The sequence below is a fragment of the Melanerpes formicivorus genome, unplaced genomic scaffold (assembly GCF_026170545.1).
Source record: "Melanerpes formicivorus ecotype bairdi unplaced genomic scaffold, bMelFor1.0.p_v2 SCAF_73, whole genome shotgun sequence".
Taxonomy (NCBI): domain Eukaryota; kingdom Metazoa; phylum Chordata; class Aves; order Piciformes; family Picidae; genus Melanerpes; species Melanerpes formicivorus.
This window is the reverse complement of record NW_027142425.1, coordinates 3,113,476-3,131,532: the sequence shown is the minus strand read 5'-3', so window position 1 is coordinate 3,131,532 and position 18,057 is coordinate 3,113,476.

Genomic DNA, 18,057 nt, shown 5'->3' with positions numbered 1-18,057 from the left:
TTTGGACAAGGGCTGGGAGTGCCAGGATGAGAAACAATGGCTTTCAACTGGGAGAGGGGAGATTGAGATTAGAGATGAGAAGAAATTGTTGAGAGTGAGGGTGGGGAGACCCTGGCACAGGTTGCCCAGGGAGGCTGTGGCTGCCTCCTCCCTGGAGGTGTTCAAGACCAGGCTGGAGCAAGCTGTGCTGGTGGGAGGTGTCCCTGCCCATGGCAGAGGGGTTGGAACTAGATGGTCTTCAAGGTCCCTTCCAACCTAAACCATTCTATGGTTTGGTTCCATGGCATTTGAGTTCAGGATCATAGCTTTTCTGAGGTGTGGTTAGACACAGCCTCCGTGGGCAAAGCCACTTCGGACTTCTGGCTCAGGAGTTACTAGAAAGGCTTTGACTTCTCTTCTGAGCAGCCCCAGAAGAATGAGCTGGTTTCTGCTGGTTTTGAGCATGATTGCCCATGGTCTGCAGTGTTGTTAAGGCACTGTTTCTCTGTGTGTGTATGTGCATGATTTCTTTTCATTTAGAGGATGCCCTCTGGTTTTGCTCCAGCTGGCTCTGGAGGATGCTGCCTAGCTGCTGCCTTCCAGTGCACTCTGCTGCACCCTCCTGGGGTCATTCCAAAACACAGAGAAGCTAAACCAGATGTGGATGAGGTAGCAGGTAAGAATGGATTGAGGATACTGCCCCAGATCACCCAGAGAAGAAGCTTTTGAACACTTTGGATGGAGATGTGTGATTTTTTTGGTGGCTGCACGACATCTGCTTCACATCTTTATTGATGACCTTGATGAAGACACAGAGTGGGTCAGCAGGGAGTTTGAAGGTAACACCAGGTTAGGTGGAGAGTTCATCTGCACCAGGGCAGGGAGGCTCTACAGAGGGACTTGGATAGATTGGATCCATGGCCAAGGTTACCAGGAGGAGCTTCAACAAGGCCAAGTGCCAGGTCCTGCACTTGGGGCACAGCAACCCCAAGCAATGCTCCAGGCTTGAGGCAGTGTGGCTGGAAAGCTGTTGGCAGAAAGGGACCTGGGGGTGCTGATGGACAAGCAGCTGAACAGGAGGCAGCAGTGTGCCCAGGGGGCCAAGAAAGCCAAAGGCCTCCTGGCTGGGATCAGCAATGCTGTGTCCAGCAGCAGCAGGGAGGGGATTGTCCCCTGGCACTCAGCTCTGGGCAGGCCACACCTCGAGTGCTGTGGCCAGGTTTGGGCACCTCCAGCCAAGAGAGAGGTGGAGGTGCTGGAGCCAGGGCAGAGCAGGGCAAGGAAGCTGGGAAGGGCCTGGAGAAGAAATCTGATGGAGAGAGGCTGAAGGAGCTGGGGATGGTTAGTGTGAAACAGAGGAGGCTGAGGGCAGACCTCATGGCTCTCTACAGCTCCCTGGAAGGAGGTTGTGGAGAGGCTGCTGCTGGTCTCTTCTCACAGGTCATTAGTGACAGGACAAGAGGAACACCCTCAGGCTGTGACTGGGCAGGGTTAGGCTGGACATTAGGAAACATTTTCCCCATCCAGGGTGGTCAGGGATTGGAATGTGCTGCCCAGGGAGGTGGTGGAGTCCCCAAGCCTGGCTGTGTTTGGAGGTGGTTTGGCTGTGGTATTTGGGGCTATGGTTTAGGGTGAGCCTTGCAGAGCAGGGCTCTGGGTTGGACCTGGTGCTCCTGGGGTCTCTTCCAACCTGTTTGTTTCTGTGGTTCTGTTAAGATCAGTACACTTGCAGGACTCACAGTGGGTTGGTAGACCTGAAGGTGCCCATAGGAGACCTTGCCATGACCTAGTGAAATTCCCCTGTGGGGGCAGAGATGCCCTTCCTCCTGTGAATACCTGCAGAGCCATCTTACCTCTGAAAGGCTTCTTGAGTCCTGGGGGCAGGCAGTGGAGGGATCTTGCCTGGAAATCTGCAGCTGAGTGGCGTGGCTTGATGCACAAGTCTATTAGCTCACTGAGAAAGCTGCTAATGGGATAGAGGTCATGCAGGATGTTCCTCTGCAGGCTGGGGTAAAAGGAATTGAAGCTGCCTTCAGAGAGGACTGCTGTGACAGCTGAGCAAACATCGACTGCAGGAGAGGAAGGATGGAGGCGGAGGGAGATGTGTTTGGGCAGACAAACATCAGAAGCTGAGGAGCTGCAGCAGTGAATCAAACAGCACCCAGAGCATCCAGTGAGTTGTGAAAAGCCTGGACACATGTTAAGAAAACACTTCTGAGCACCCAGATGTCTCTCAACTGTCTGCCAGGTAGGGATGTTCAGCAGCACCAGCGCTGCCAGCACCAGCCTGGAGCAGCTGGCGTGGAGCTGAGGGCTGCTTTGAAGATGGAGATGTGTGGCACTAATACCATACAACCACAGAACTGTTTCACTTGGAGAAGACCTCTGAGATCATCAAGTTTCATAGTTTCATAGTTTCATAGTTTCATTCAGGGTTGGAAGGGACCACAAGGATCATCTAGTTCCAACCCCCCTGCCATGGGCAGGGACACCCCACACTAGATCAGGCTGGACAGAGCCTCATCCAGCCTGCTCTTAAACACCCCCAGGGACGGGGCCTCGACCACCTCCCTGGACAACCCATTCCAGGGTTTCACCACTCTCATGGTGAAGAACCTCCTCCTCACATCCAGCCTGAATCTCCCCACCTCCAGCTTCATTCCATTCCCCCTAGTCCTATCACTACCTGATATCCTGAGAAGTCCTTCCCCAGCCTTCCTGTAGGCCCCCTTCAGATACTGGAAGGCGACAATTAGGTCACCTCGGAGCCTTCTCTTCTGCAGACTGTACAGCCCCAACTCCTTCAGTCTGTCCTCATAGGAGAGGTGCTCCAGCCCTCTGCTCATCCTCCTGGCCCTTCTCTGGACACGTTCCAGCACCTCCACATCCCTCTTGTAATAGGGGCTCCAGAACTGGACACAGTATTCCAGGTGGGGTCTCACCAGGGCTGAGTAGAGGGGGAGGATCACCTCCCTTGACCTGCTAGCCACACTTCTCCTGATGCAGCCCAGGATCTGATTGGCTTTGCGGGCTGCAAGTGCACACTGAGAGCTCATGTTGAGCTTTTTGTCCACCAGCACCCCCAAGTCTCTCTCCTCAGGGCTATCCTCCAGCCAGTCACTGCCCAGCCTGTATTTGTGCCTGGGATTGCCTCGACCCAGATGCAGGACCCTGCACTTGCTCTTATTGAACTTCATGAGGTTGGCCTGTGCCCACCTCTCCAGCCTGTCAAGGTCCCTCTGGATGGCCTCCCTTCCCTCCAGCCTGTCTGCTGCACCACACAGCTTGGTGTCATCAGCAAACTTGCTGAGGGTGCACTCAATGCCACTGTCCATGTCCCCCACAAAGATGTTGAATAAGACAGGTCCCAGGACTGATCCCTGAGGGACTCCACTTGTCACTGGCCTCCACTGGGACATGGAGCCATTGACAGCCACTCTTTGGGTGCGGCCATCAAGCCAGTTCCTTATCCATCTAGTGGTCCACCAATCAAACCCATGTGTCACCAGTTTGGAGACCAGGATGTGGTGTGGAACAGTGTCAAAGGCTTTGCTCAGGTCCAGGTAAACGACATCAGTTGCTTGCCCCTCATCTATTAATTTTGTCACCTGCTCATAGAAGGCCACCAGGTTGGTCAGGCAGGATTTGCCCTTGGCAAAGCCATGCTGACTGTTCCCAATCACCTCTTCACTATTCTTTTGAGCGAGTAGTGACTCCAGGAGGATCTGTTCCATGATCTTTCCAGGCACAGAGGTGAGACTGACTGGCCTGTAGTTCCCTGGTTCCTCCTTCTTGCCCTTTTTGCAGATGGGGGCAATGTTTCCCCTGTTCCAGTCTGTGGGGACTTCACCAGACTGCCAGGACTTTTGAAATATAATAGAGAGGGGTTTAGCAACCTCATCTGCCAGTTCTCTCAGTACCCGTGGGTGTAACCCGTCAGGTCCCATGGACTTGAACACTTTCAGGTTCTTCAGATGATCACGAACCTGATCTGCACTTACAATGGGCAGTTCTTCCTCCCCGTCCCTGGCTTTGACTTCCATAACATCAGGAGTGTGGCTAGAGGCCCTTGCAGTGAAGACTGAGGTAAAGAAGTTATTAAGTACCTCAGCCTTTTCCTCATCACAGGTGACCATGTCACCATTTTCCTTTCTGAGGGGGCCCACACCTTCCCTAGTCTTCTTCTTCCCATTAATATACCTGTAAAAGTTCTTAGTATTCCCTTTAATCTCCCTGGCTAGATTCAACTCAAACTCTGCTTTGGCTTTCCTAACCAGGACTCTTGCTGCTCGGGCAGCTTCCTTGTATTCCCCCTGTTCTACCTGTCCTTCCCTCCACTTCCTGTAGAGTTTCCTTTTAAGTAATAGTGTGTCCAGTAGCTCCTTGCCCATCCAGGCAGGCCTCCTAGCATTCTTACCTGCTTTTCTCTTTGTTGGTACACAGAGCTCCTGGACACAGAGGAGGTGGTCCTTGAATACTGACCAGCTGTCCTGGGTCCCTCTTCCCTCCAGGGCTTTGTCCCAGGACACTTTGGCTAGCAGATCCCTGAAGCGATCAAAATCTGCATGCCTAAAGTCTAGGGTCATGAGCTTGGAATACTTCCTCCTGATTGCCCTGAGGATGTTAAATTCAACTGCTTCATGGTCACTGCAGCCAAGGCCGTCTATGAGCCTCACATTGCTTACCAGCCCTTCCCTGTTGGTGAGAACAAGGTCCAGCATAGCACCATTTCTTGTTGGTTCCTCCACCATTTGGAGGAGGAAGTTGTCTTCTATGCAGTCCAGGAACATCCTGGATTGCTGGTGCCTTGCTGTGTTGTCCCTCCAGCAGATGTCCGGGTGGTTGAAATCACCCATGAGGACCAGGGCTTGTGACCTGGAAGCTGCTTCTATTTGCCTATGGAGGGCCTCATCTGCTTGGATCTGCTGGTCAGGTGGCCTGTAGGAGACCCCCACAGTAATATCTTCTTCCCCTGTCCTGCCTTTAATTTTGACCCATACACTCTCAACTAGCTTATCATCCCTCCCCAGTTGGAGCTCCACTGATTCCAACTGGCTATTGACATAGAGGGCAACACCTCCTCCTCTCCTTCCCTGCCTATCCTTCCTAAAGAGTTTATATCCATCTATGCCTACATCCCAGTCATGGGATTCATCCCACCAAGTTTCAGTAACAGCCACTATGTCGTGGCATCCCAGCAGCACAGTGGCCCTTAACTCATCCTGTTTATTGCCCAAGCTGCGCGCATTCGCATAGAAGCACTTCAGCTGGGCTGGCCCTATCCTCCTCAACCAACAACCCAAAACCACCATGGCCACTAAACCACATCCCCAAGTGCCATGGCCACAGAACACCTCCAGGGATGGGGACTCCACCACCAACCTGGGCAGCCTGTGCCAATCCCTGACCACCCCTGCAGCAAAGACATTTATCCTAATCTCCAACCTGACCTTTGCCAGGCACAGGTTCAGGCCATAATATGGAGTCATGGAATGGTAACAGTTGGAAGGCACCTCCAGAGTTCAAATGGTAAAGGGGCTGGGGAGGAATAACAGCAGGCACCAGTCCAGGTTAGTGGTTGCCCTACTGGAGAACAATGCCCTTGGAGTTACTGGTGAGCAGGAAGTTGTCCATGAGACAGCAATGTGCCCTTGTGGCCAAGAGGGCCAATAGTATCCTGGGGTGCAGCAAGGAAAGTGTGGCCAGCAGGGCTAGGGAGGTTCTTCTCCCCCTCTGCTCTGCCCTGCTGAGACCACAGCTGCAATCCTGTGTCCAGTTCTGGGCTCTCCAGCTCAAGAGAGACAGAGACCTGCTGGAGAGACTCCAACAGAGGGGCATGAAGATGATTTGGGGACTTGAGCATCTCCCCTGTGAAAAATTACTGAGAGCCCTGGGGCTGTTTAGTCTGGAGAAGAGAAGGCTGAGAGGGATCTGATCAATGTCTATCAATGTCTGAGGGGTGGGTGTCAAGTGGAGGGGGCCAAGCTCTTTTCCATGTGCACAGAAATGAGACAAGAAACAATGGAAACTTGAACAGAGAAGGTTTCAGCTCAACATGAGGAGAAACTTCATTACTGTGAGGGTGGCAGAGCCCTGCAGCAGGCTGCCCAGAGAGGTTGTGGAGTCTCCTGCTCTATAGACTTTCCAAACCCACCTGGATGTGTTCCTGGGTGACCTACCCTGCTCTGACCTACCGGACCCTGACCCTGCTCTGGCAGGGGGGTTGGACTGGGTGACCTCTGGAGGGCCCTTCCACCCTCTGGCATTCTGTGATTCTGTGACTGTGTTGGTTCATTTTGCCCTCCAAAAGATTGGAAAGCTGATAGCTGAGGGACCTGCATGGCCTTGCTAACCCCCACATTTGGGGCTGACAGTCTGGGGTTAAAACTTTCCTAAAAGGCAGCTGGTACCCAGGGGTCGTTGGAATCAGCTCAGATGATTTTTGTCAGTGAACTTTACAGCTTCTTTCTCTAGCACAGGGTCTATTTTAGACTAGACTAGACTAGACTAGACAAGACAAGACTAGACTAGACTAGACTAGACTAGACTAGACTAGACTAGAATAGAATAGAATAGAATAGAATAGGACAGAATAGAATAGAGTAGAATTGAATTGAATTGAATTGAATTGAATTGAATTGAATTGACCAGGTTGGAAGAGACCTTGGAGATCATCCAGCCCAACCTATCACCCAGCACCATCTGATCAACTAACCCATGGCACCAAGCACCCCATCCAGTCTCCTCCTAAACACCTCCAGTGATGGTGACTCCACCACCTCCCTGGGCAGCACATTCCAATGGCAAATCACTCTCTCTATGAAGAATTTCTTCCTAACATCCAGCCCAAACCTCCCCTGGCACAGCATGAGACCGTGTCCTCTTGTTCTGGTGCTGGTTGCCTGGGAGAAGAGACCAAGCCCCACCTGGCTGCAAACTCCCTTCAGGGAATTGGAGAGAGCAAGAAGGTCTCCCCTGAGCCTCCTCTTCTCCAGTCTTTGGCCTAGTTAAGAGCAGCCTAAGAGGGGATCTGATCAGTGCTGATCAATAGCTAAAGGGTGGGGGCCATGAGGATGGGTTTAGGCTCTTTTCAGTGGTGCCCAGTGACAGGACAGGGGACATCAGGGACAAACTGGAGCCCAGGAGGTTCCATTTGAACTTGAGGGAAAATTCCTTTACTGTGAGGGTGCTGGAGGCCTGGAGCAGGCTGCCCAGAGAGGTTGTGGAGTCTCCTCCTCTGGAAACTTTCAAAGCCCACCTGGACACATTCCTGTGCAACCTGCTGTGGCTGCCCCTGCTCCAGCCGGGGGGCTCAGACTCGATGATCACCAGAGGCCCCTTCCACCCCCCTGCATTCTGTGAGTCTGTGAGCAGCCTGCACAAAGCCCTCCTGAGCAAACAGCACAGTGTCTGAACTCTTGCCTGTGCAATTCAATTCTGCATTTCCTAAAGCAATCTGCCTGCTCCAGCAGCCCCATCAGGGCAGAGTGTAATTTCATTGAAGCCATTTCTGCTGTTCAGAGTCAATTGCGTTGCCATCATGCTAATATCGCTGCCCTGCTCTCTCCAGAGACACAGTGACAACTTTAGACCTCAAATTGAATTTGGCTCTAAGCTTCCAGAGGATCTAGCAGCCAAATTACCCCTGCTCTCTGCCCAGCAGCTTTGTCATGCAGTTTAAGCTCAGTGAGGATGCATCAGGCCGGGCAGGTGAGGCTGTGCTGTGGTGTGTTTGGGGAGCCATGGAATGCTGGCAACGCTAAATATGCAAAGCAATCAAAACATTTATAGTGAGGGCTGAGTGTTCGTTTTCAGGGCAATAAAAGGGGCACCCCCTCAGTGTTCTCAGCCTTCTGGATTCCACAGAGTCAAAGAACTGGTTCAGTTGGAGCAGATCTGTGAGATCATCGAGTCCAACCATCAGGCAGATCCAGGGAGGTTCTTCTCCCCCTCTGCTCTGCCCTGCTGAGACCACAGCTGCAATCCTGTGTCCAGTTTGGGGCTCCCCAGTTCAAGAGAGACAGAGACCTGCTGGAGAGAGTACAACAGAGAGCCACAAGGGTGATTAGGGGACTTGAGCATCTCCCCTGTGAAGAGAGACTGAGAGCCCTGGGGAAGAGAAGGCTGAGAGGGGATCTGATCAATGTCTATCAATACCTGAGGGGTGGGGGTCAAGTGGAGGGGGCCAAGCTCTTTTGGGTAGTGCACAGCAATATGACAAGGAACAACAGGTTCAAGCTGGAACAGATAAGGTTTCAGCTCAACATGAGGAGAAACTTCTTTACAGTGAGGGTGCTGGAGCCCTGGAGCAGGCTGCCCAGAGAGGTTGTGGAGTCTCCTGCTCTGCAGACTTTCAACACCCACCTGGATGCATTCCTGTGTGGACTACCCTGGGTGACCCTGCTCTGGCAGGGGGGTTGGACCCAATGATCTCTTGAGGTCCCTTCCAACCTCTAATGCACTGTGGTACTGTGGTGCCCATGTCCCAAAGTGCCCTTTCTCCTGTGGCTGCTGCTGAGCTTTTCACTTGACTGTTCAGCAGCAGCTGTTGACAGAAACCTCTCCAGGAATCACAGGGACTACACAACTGTAGAGGCTCCTGTAAATCTGATGTGGTTTTTGATGAGCATTCATGGACAGAGGGCTGCAAAGGGCTTCTGGCACAACAGTCACTCAAGCTCTCATTCTCCTAATGAGGCCTCACCTCCACAGGTCTGGTGAGGAGCAGCCAAGGGACCTGGGTTCAGTTTTGGGTCCCTCACACCAAGGTGCTGGAGCAGGTCCAGAGAAGGGCAACCAAGCTGGGGAAGGGTCTGGAGAACAGAGCTGGGGAGGAGCAGCTGAGGGAGCTGGGGGTGTTTAGTGTGGAGGAGGCTGAGGGAGACCTCACTGCTCTCTACAGCTCCCTGAAAGGATGCTGGAGCCAGGTGGGGGTTGGACTCTTCTCCCTAGTAACAAGTGGAAAGGATGAGAGGAAATGGCCTGGAGTGGCACCAGGGGAGGTTTAGGTGGGAGACTGAGAAACCAAGCAGTCTCTTCCCTGAAAGGTTTGGCAAGGCCTGGAACAGGCTGCCCAGGTGGAGTCTCTGTCCCTGGAGGTAATTAAGAGCTGTGTAGATGTGGTGCTGAGGGATGTGGCTCAGTGGTGGATTTGGCAGTGCTGGGCTGATGCTGGCACTCTGTGAGCTCAAAGGTCTCTTGCACCCAAAACCATTCTATGGTTCTAAATATAAACTGCTTGGTGTTTGTTTGTTTGGTGTGGGGGGGTGGTGGTTGTTGTTGTTTTGTTTGTGTGTTAGGTTTTTGGTTTGGTTTGGTTTGGTTTGGTTTGGTGGTGTTGGTTTTGCTCTTGTTTGTTTGTTTGTTTCCTGGGGTGGGGGAGGGGGTGGGCTGCAGCTGGGTGTGAGCCCTGGAGCAGTCTCCTGGGGAAGGAAGGATGCTCCAGCTTGTCCAGCAGGGTCTCCACTCCCATCCCCATAGCAGGAGCTATGTTCATAGTTTCATAGTTTCATTCAGGGTTGGAAGGGACCACAAGGGTCATCTAGTTCCAACCCCCCTGCCATGGGCAGGGACACCCCACACTAGATCAGCCTGGCCACAGCCTCATCCAGCCTGGCCTTAAACACCTCCAGGGACAGGGCCCCAACCACCTCCCTGGACAACCCATTCCAGGGCTTCACCACTCTCATGGGGAAGAACCTCCTCCTCACCTCCAGCCTCAATCTCCCCACCTCCAGCTTCATTCCATTCCCCCTAGTCCTATCACTCCCTGAGATCCTGAGCAGTCCCTCCCCAGCCTTCTTGGAGCCCCCTTCAGATACTGGAAGGCCACAATGAGGTCACCTGGGAGCCTTCTCTTCTCCAGACTGAACAGCCCCAACTCCTTCAGTCTGTCCTCACAGGAGAGGTGCTCCAGCCCTCTGCTCATCCTCCTGGCCCTGCTCTGGACACCTTCCAGCACCTCCACATCCCTCTTGCAATAGGGGCTCCAGAACTGGAGGCAGTACTCCAGGTGGGGTCTCAGCAGGGCTGAGTAGAGGGGGAGGATCACCTCCCTTGCCCTGCTGGCCACACTTCTCCTGATGCAGCCCAGGATCTGGTTGGCTTTCTGGGCTGCAAGTGCACACTGAGAGCTCCTGGTGAGCTTCTCCTCCCCCAGCACCCCCAAGTCTCTCTCCTCAGGGCTGCTTTCCAGCCAGTCCCTGCCCAGCCTGGATTTGTGCCTGGGATTGCCTCCACCCAGCTGCAGGACCCTGCACTTGGTCTTGTTGAACCTCCTGAGGTTGGCAGACTCTCCAGCCTGTCCAGGTCCCTCTGGATGGCCTCCCTTCCCTCCAGCCTGTCTGCTGCACCACACAGCTTGGTGTCATCAGCAAACCTGCTGAGGGTGCACTCAATGCCACTGTCCATGGCACCCACAGAGATGTTGAACAAGCCTGGGCCCAGGACTGATCCCTGAGGGACTCCACTTGTCCCTGTCCTCCACTGGGACATGGAGCCATTGACAGCCACTCTCTGGGTGCAGCCATCAAGCCAGTTCCTTATCCATCTAGTGGTCACCCATCACACCCATGTGTCACCAGCCTGGAGCCCAGGCTGTAGTGTGGGACAGTGTCAAAGGCTTTGCTCAGGGCCAGGTAAATGACATCAGCTGCTCTCCCCTCAGCTATTGATGTTGTCACCTGCTCAGAGAAGGTCCAACACTCTGCAGCTGCCAGGGGATGTGGAGCCTCCTCGAGAGGTCTCTCTCTCTCTCTCTCCTGCTTCACAACCACTGCCTGCTGCTGGGTGCAGCAACAGCCCTGCTGTGTTGTTCTGAGCTGAAGCACATGCAAGGTGTGATTTGGAGCACTACAAGCAGGTGGATCAGGGGAGGTTGCACTGCATGGGAGATGTGAGCTCCACGGGGTTGGGGGGGAGAGGAGGGGAGCTGGAGGGGTGCTGGGGGGAAGCAGGGAATCCCCCCTGCAGGCATGGCAAGCTGGGGAGGGCATTAATAGCCATCATTACATGGGAATAATTGGTGTGGAATCAGCCAGCCACTCGTAATCTTTAATGCCTGGGAAGCCTCCCACAGCTTCCAAATAATTAAAAGTGGGATTAATGCAGATGGCAGCCAGGGGCCTGCCTGATTATCAGCCAAGGGAGCTGTCAGGATGGCTGTGGCACCCATGGCAGCATCAGCTGCTCCAGCGCTTGCAGGTCAATCACCTATCAATGCAGGACAGGGCAGGGGTCCCTCCCCTCAGACCAGGACTGTCTGCAGCTTCTGGCCTGCTGAGAGCCCACCTGGCCATGGCACCTGCTGGAGATGCCCTGCAGAGCTGCTGCTCTGGGGCTGGGGGCACGAGGCGTGTTGAGGGTGGGGCTCAGGGACCAGCCCATCCTTGCTGGAGCATAGAATCATTCAAGTGGAACAGGGCTCTAACATCACTGAGTCCAAGCATCAACCCAACCCCACCATGGCCACTAAACCATGCCCCCAAGTGCCATGGCCACAGGTTTCCTGAACACCTCCAGGGATGGGGACTCCACCACCTCCCTGGGCAGCCTGTGCCAATCCCTGACCACTCTTGCAGCAGGAAAAATCTTCCTAATGTCCAACCTAACCCTCCCCTGGCTCAATTTCAGGCCATTGCCTCTCCTTCTAGCACCTGATAGTAGGGAGCAGAGCCCAACCCCCACCTCACTGCAGCCTCCTCTCAGGGAGCTGTAGAGAGCAATGAGGTCTCCCCTCAGCCTCCTCTTCTCCACACTAAACACCCCCAGCTCCCTCAGCTGCTCCTCCCCAGCCCTGTTCTCCAGACCCTTCCCCAGCTTGGTTGCCCTTCTCTGGACCTGCTCCAGCCTCTCAATGTCCTTCTTGGAGCAAGGGCCCCAAAACTGAGCCCAGCACTCCAGGTGTGTGCTCAGCAGCACAGAGTCCAGGGGCAGGATCAGAGCCCAGAGGCAAAGATCCCTCCCAAGCCTCCATCCCCTTCCTGCAGCAAAAGCACAGCAGAGGAGAGCTGGCAATGGAAGCTCAGAAGCACTGAGGGAGGATCTCGTGCTGCACAAGATGCACTGCTTGGGAAGGTTTCAGCTCCCCATTGTTTCAGGAATAGCTCAGCCAGGTGACTGTGCCATGGGGTCGTGACTGTGCCATGTTTCAGCCCCTCAGTGTCCTTGTTGGAGTGAGAGGCCTCAAAACTGAGCCCAGGTGTGGCCTCACCAGTGCACACAGTGTCCTTGTGTGCCACTGTCTTGTGCCTGGTGTGCCCCATGACTGTGCCTCCCCAGGCACAGATTTGCAGTCACTGAACAGCCACAGCCAGAGCTGAGTCCTGCTGCTGGGGCTGAAGGCCAGAGCCAGGGACTCCCCTTCCCTGCTCCCAGGGCTCTGGCTGTGCTGCTGCTGGGAGCTGCATTCACTGCTGCTGGTGCCCTCTTTGCTGTAATCCTGGGAGGGTGTCTGGGGCATATCTTTATCTTGCTTCAGTGGTTCTCTCCCCAGCTCTAGATGGGCTCACTGGCAGGGTGAGTGGAGAGGTCTCTCCTGCTGAAGGGGGGCTCTGAGGCCCCCATCTCCCTTTGGCTAACCCATTCTTGTCCTCTTTCCAATTACATCTCCTTTGGCTCCTGCATCCCTGGAGGTGAGAAGGGGACAACTTGCAAGCAGGTTTCTCTGCGCTCCTTTCACAGCATCACAGAATCATCCAGGTTGGAAAAGACTCTCAGGATCACCAAGTCCAACCCAGACCCCTACAAGGCTCACCCCTAAGCCATATCCCCAAGCACCACATCCAAACCACCTTTGAACACATCCAGGCTTGGGGATTCAGCCACCACCCTGAGCAGCCTACTTCCCCCTGGGGAGAGCAGTGGAAGGTGTTGGAAGAGGATGGTTTACATCAGGTTAAAATTGGTCATACCAAGGATTCACAAGCATCTCCATCCTCCCTGTGATGGGCACCAGAGGCACCACTTGTGTTGCAAAGCCCCCACTGGGATGTGCTGCCCAGGGTTAGGGTCACCACCCTTGGAGGTGTTTAGGAAGAGCCATGGTTTAGTTGATTAGATGGTGCTGGGTGAGAGGTTGGACTTGATGATCTCTGAGGTCTTTTCCAACCTGGTTAATTCTATTCTATTCTATTCTATTCTATTCTATTCTATTCTATTCTATTCTATCCTCTCCTCTCCTCTCCTCTCCTCTCCCCTCCTCTCTTCTCCTCTCCTCTCCTCTCTTCTCCTCTCCTCTCCTCTCCTCTCCTCTCCTCTCCTCTCCTCTCCTCTCCTCTCCTCTCCTCTCCTCTCCTCTCCTCTCCTCTCCTCTCCTCTCCTCTCCTCTCTGAACCTCTCCTCTCTGAACCTCTCCTCTCTGAACCTCTCCTCTCTGAACCTCTCCTCTCCTCTCTGAACCTCTCCTCTCCTCTCCTCTCTGAACCTCTCCTCTCCTCTCTTCTCCTCTCTTCTCCTCTCCTCTCCTCTCCCTTCCTCTCTTCTCCTCTCCTCTCCTCTCTGAACCTCTCCTCTCCTCTCTGAACCTCTCCTCTCCTCTCCTCTCTGAACCTCTCCTCTCTGAACCTCTCCTCTCCTCTCCTCTCCTCTCCTCTCCTCTCCTCTCCTCTCCTCTCCTCTCCTCTCCTCTCCTCTCCTCTCCTCTCCTCTCCTCTCCTCTCCTCTCCTCTCTGAACCTCTCTGAACCTCTCCTCTCCTCTCTGAACCTCTCCTCTCCTCTCTGAACCTCTCCTCTCCTCTCCTCTCTGAACCTCTCCTCTCTGAACCTCTCCTCTCCTCTCCTCTCCTCTCTGAACCTCTCGTCTCCTCTCCTCTTCTATTCTTCAAGATATTTACCCAATGAGTTTCCTAAACTGAGGAGCCCAGAACTGGACACAGGACCAACCTGAGGCCAGAGAAAAAGGCTTTCCAGACAGAGTGCATCAGCAGAGCTAGAAGCAAGGACCAGCCAGGCTGAGCTTCTCCCCAGCCTGCATCTGCCGAAAGCTAACCTCAGGGCAGCCTGGGAAGCAGGACCTGGGAAGCAGGAACAGGGAGAGCTCAGCAGGAGGCACTTCAGCAGGAGGCACTTCAGCAGGAGGCTGATGGCCCAAAGCTGTGTGGCCTCTGTGCCAGAGCCTGTCAGCTCCCCTGGAAATGACACCTGGCCATTTGGAGGCAATCCAGGCAGCAGGCAGGGTCTTTGCAACCCCCCAGAAAGCCACAGCCTGGATGATGTGCGGCATCCATCATCTTCCTCCAGGGCAGCTGAGCCAGCAGCCCCCGGCTGGCTGCTCCAGGAGGCTGGCGCTGGGAGCTGGGCCAGGGAGCGTCCTTGGAGGAGAAGAGCTCTGAAAGTGCTTAATGAGAGTGTTCAGATTGGATGGAGGGGATGGGGGGGAGCGCAAAGCAGCTCCTTTCTCCATCTGAGAAAGCCCAGGATTAGTATCTGCCAGCCAGGACGAGGAGCAGCAAGGGCTGCCGACAGCCCGGATGCGGCTGCCGGTGGGGGGGAGCAGGCTGGAGGGCTCTGCTCTGATTTCCCAGGGTGTTTAGTGCTTTGTTGTGCTCTTCAGGAACTTGCTGGAGCTCATTCTGCGGACAAAAGGTGGCGATGCAAGCCCCCAGCTGCAATTCTGCCTTCCCCAGCACGGGGCTGCTGCCCGCTCTGCTGCGGCTGAGCTGCGCTTGCAAAGCATCTCCTGATGGGCGAGGTCTGGAGAGGATCAGCCCCGTGGCTGCCGGCAGCAGCGCGGCTCCGGCACTCCCTCCCTGCCCCCGAGGCAGCCAGCTGCCCCACCAGCCCTGCGCGGACAGACAGACAGACAGACAGACAAGCAGAGCCTGGCACGAACGCAGCTGCTGCTCGCACCGAGGATTCGCTGTTTCCCAAACCGCAGAGCCACAGAGTGGTTGGAAGGGACCTCCAGAGATCACCCAGCCCAAGGGACCTCCAGAGATCACCCAGCCCAAGGGACCTCCAGAGATCACCCAGTCCAAGCCCCTGCCAGAGCAGCATCACCCCGGGCAGGGCACACAGGCACACATCCAGGTGGGGCTGGAAAGCCTCCAGAGACTCCACAACCTCTCTGGGCAGCCTGCTCCAGGGCTCCAGCACCCTCACAGCAAGGAAGTTCCTCCTCATGTTGAGGTGGAGCTTCCTGGGCTCCACTTTGTGTCCACTGCATCTTGTCCTGTCACTGGGCACCGCTGAAAAGAGCCTGGAGCCTTCCTGCTGACCCCCACCCCTCAGACATTTACAGACCTTGCTCAGATCCCCTCTCAGCCTTCTCTTCTCCAGACTAAGCAGGCCCAGGTCTCAGCCTCCCCTCATCACACAGATGTTCCAGAGCCTTCATCATCCTCATAGCCTCCCTTGGACACTCTCTGGTATATCCCTGTCTCTCTTGAACTAAGTAGCCCAGAACTGTGGTCCACTTCTGGTCCCACCAGGGCAGAGTAGATGGGGAGGAGAACCTCCCTTGACCTCCTGCCCACTCCCCCTCTGCTCAGCTCTGCTGAGACCCCACCTGGAGTACTGCCTCCAGTTCTGGAGCCCCTATTGCAAGAGGGATCTGGAGGTGCTGGAAGGTGTCCAGAGAAGGGCCACGAGGATGAGCAGAGGGCTGGAGCTGCTCTGCTATGAGGACAGACTGAAGGAGTTGGGGCTGTTCAGTCTGCAGAAGAGAAGGCTCCCAGGTGACCTCATTGTGGCCTTCCAGTATCTGAAGGGGGCTACAGGAAGGCTGGGGAGGGACTGCTCAGGATCTCAGGCAGTGATAGGACTAGGGGGAATGGAATGAAGCTGGAGGTGGGGAGATTGAGGCTGGAGGTGAGGAGGAAGTTCTTCCTCATGAGAGTGGTGAAGCCCTGGAATGGGTTGTCCAGGGAGGTGGTTGGGGCCCTGTCCCTGGAGGTGTTTAAGGCCAGGCTGGCTGAGGCTGTGGCCAGGCTGATCTAGTGTGGGGTGTCCCTGCCCATGGCAGAGGGGTTGGAACTAGATGATCCTTGTGGTCCCTTCCAACCCTGACTGATGCTATGATACTATTTGATGCACCCCAGGATCCCATCCCTGCATCCCTGCCCCCTGGGTGAGCCTGGCCTTGTTGGTACCAGGGCAAGGATGCTCTTACCCCTGTACCAGGGTGGGGACATGGGCACAGGATGCTGTGGGGAGAGTGCTGAGGCTGATGCCCAGGCTAGCTGTTGTCTCTGGCCTGGCAGCTCTGCAGGATCTGGTCCATCTGCCTCATCCTTCAGGCTTTTCTCCTCTCCTGCTTTTTACTTCCCTAACCTTTGGCCCAGTATGTAGCCCCATGCCAAACTCTTCACCACCCTCTTCAAATTCTGCCAAGTCCCTTCAGTTGACTTGTTGCTTCAGCCTGGCTATGTGATCAGGAAGCATTTTGAACCTCTCTGTGTTCAGCCTTCGTACCTTGAGCCACCACTGAGTCCCCATCACTAAAACCAGGAGCTCTTCACACATTGTGCCTGCTGGTACACATTGCTGTGTGACCCCTAGAAAGAGAACCATCCCCCCCCCAGCAGAGCTTGGTGGTGAGTGAGAAGGGATGGCACAGCAGGAGCAGAGGCAGCAGCTGAGGGTCTGCACCCTGTGCTGTGCCTTGAAGCAAGGCTGCTGGCTGAGCTAAGCTGGGCCTTGACAGTCTCTGCCTGCTCTTCAGTGGCCATGAGTGAAAGGCTTTGATGCCTTCCATCAGCACTGCACCCAGTGAGGGATGGTGCAACACAAGAAGGACCTGGAGCTGTTGGGGAGGCTCCAGAGGAGGCCACAAAGATGATCAGAGGGCTGCAGAACCTCCCCTGTGGGGAAAGGCTGAGAGAGCTGGGGCTGTTCAGCCTGGAGAAGAGAAGGCTCCAGGGAGACCTTAGAGCAGCCTTCCAGGACCTGAAGGGGCTCCAGGAGAGCTGGGGAGGGACTTGTGACAAGGGCTGGGAGTGCCAGGACAAGGAACAATGGCTTTGAGCTGGGAGAGGAGAGATTGAGAGTGGAGATGAGGAAGAAATTGTTGAGAGTGAGGTTGGTGAGACTCTGGCACAGGTTGCCCGGGGAGGCTGTGGCTGCCTCCTGCCTGGAGGTGCTGAAGGCCAGGCTGGATGAGGCCTTGGGCAACCTGTGCTGGTGGGAGGGGTCCCAGCCCATGGCAGGGGGGTTGGAACTGAGTGATCTTCAAGGTCCCTTCCAACCCAACCCCTTCTATGATTTTATGGTGTGTGGCTGTGTGGCTCTCTGGGGTCCCCCACAGCCCTTCCACCTGTGAGGTGGCTGCCACCATCCCTGGCATCAGCCACCAAGCCTCATCATGATGGGAAAGGTGAGAAAACAAAGGCTGCTTCCCTGTGCATGGAGAGGCTATGCTGAGAGCAGGGAAAACTCATCCCTGGCTGCTGAGCCTGGCTTGCACGTTGTGCTGCTGCAAGGGATGGTGAAGCCCAGCCCTGAGCAAGACAGTATCACAGGATCACAGAATCACCAAGGTTGGAAGAGACCTCAGCGATCATCCAGTCCAACCTGTCACCACAGACCTCAGGACTACTAACCCATGGCACCAAGTGCCACATCCAATCCCCTCTTGAACACCTCCAGGGATGGGGACTCCACCACCTCCCTGGGCAGCACATCCCAATGGCAAGTGACTCTCTTGGTGAAGAACTTTCTCCTCACCTCGAGTCTAAACCTCCCCTGGCAGAAAGAGAGCAAAACCTTTCCCCACCAGGATGATTCCTGCCCGGGGCTGGGGTCCTCCCCCAGGCACCCTGGCTGTGCTTTGAGGAGGCAGCAGGGCTGCTCTTGCTCCTGTGGTTCAGTGGCAGATCCATGAGGATCCTGTGAAGTTTGGCCTTCCCTGCTCACTCAGCAGGTCTGGAGGGAAGGGGAGGAGAGAAGGTGGCTGCCAAGGTTCCTGGGCAAGCCTCAGGCCGTGGGGATACCACACGCTCACACACCAGGCTGCCCAGGGGATGCCACTTGAGCCACAAGGCAGCTCCTCTGCTGTCCTTCCCGCAGCAGCCACTGTCTGGTGCTAGAGCCTGGCTTTGGCCAGGCCAGGGCCCAGTGCAGCTGCACAAGTTGGGATTAGG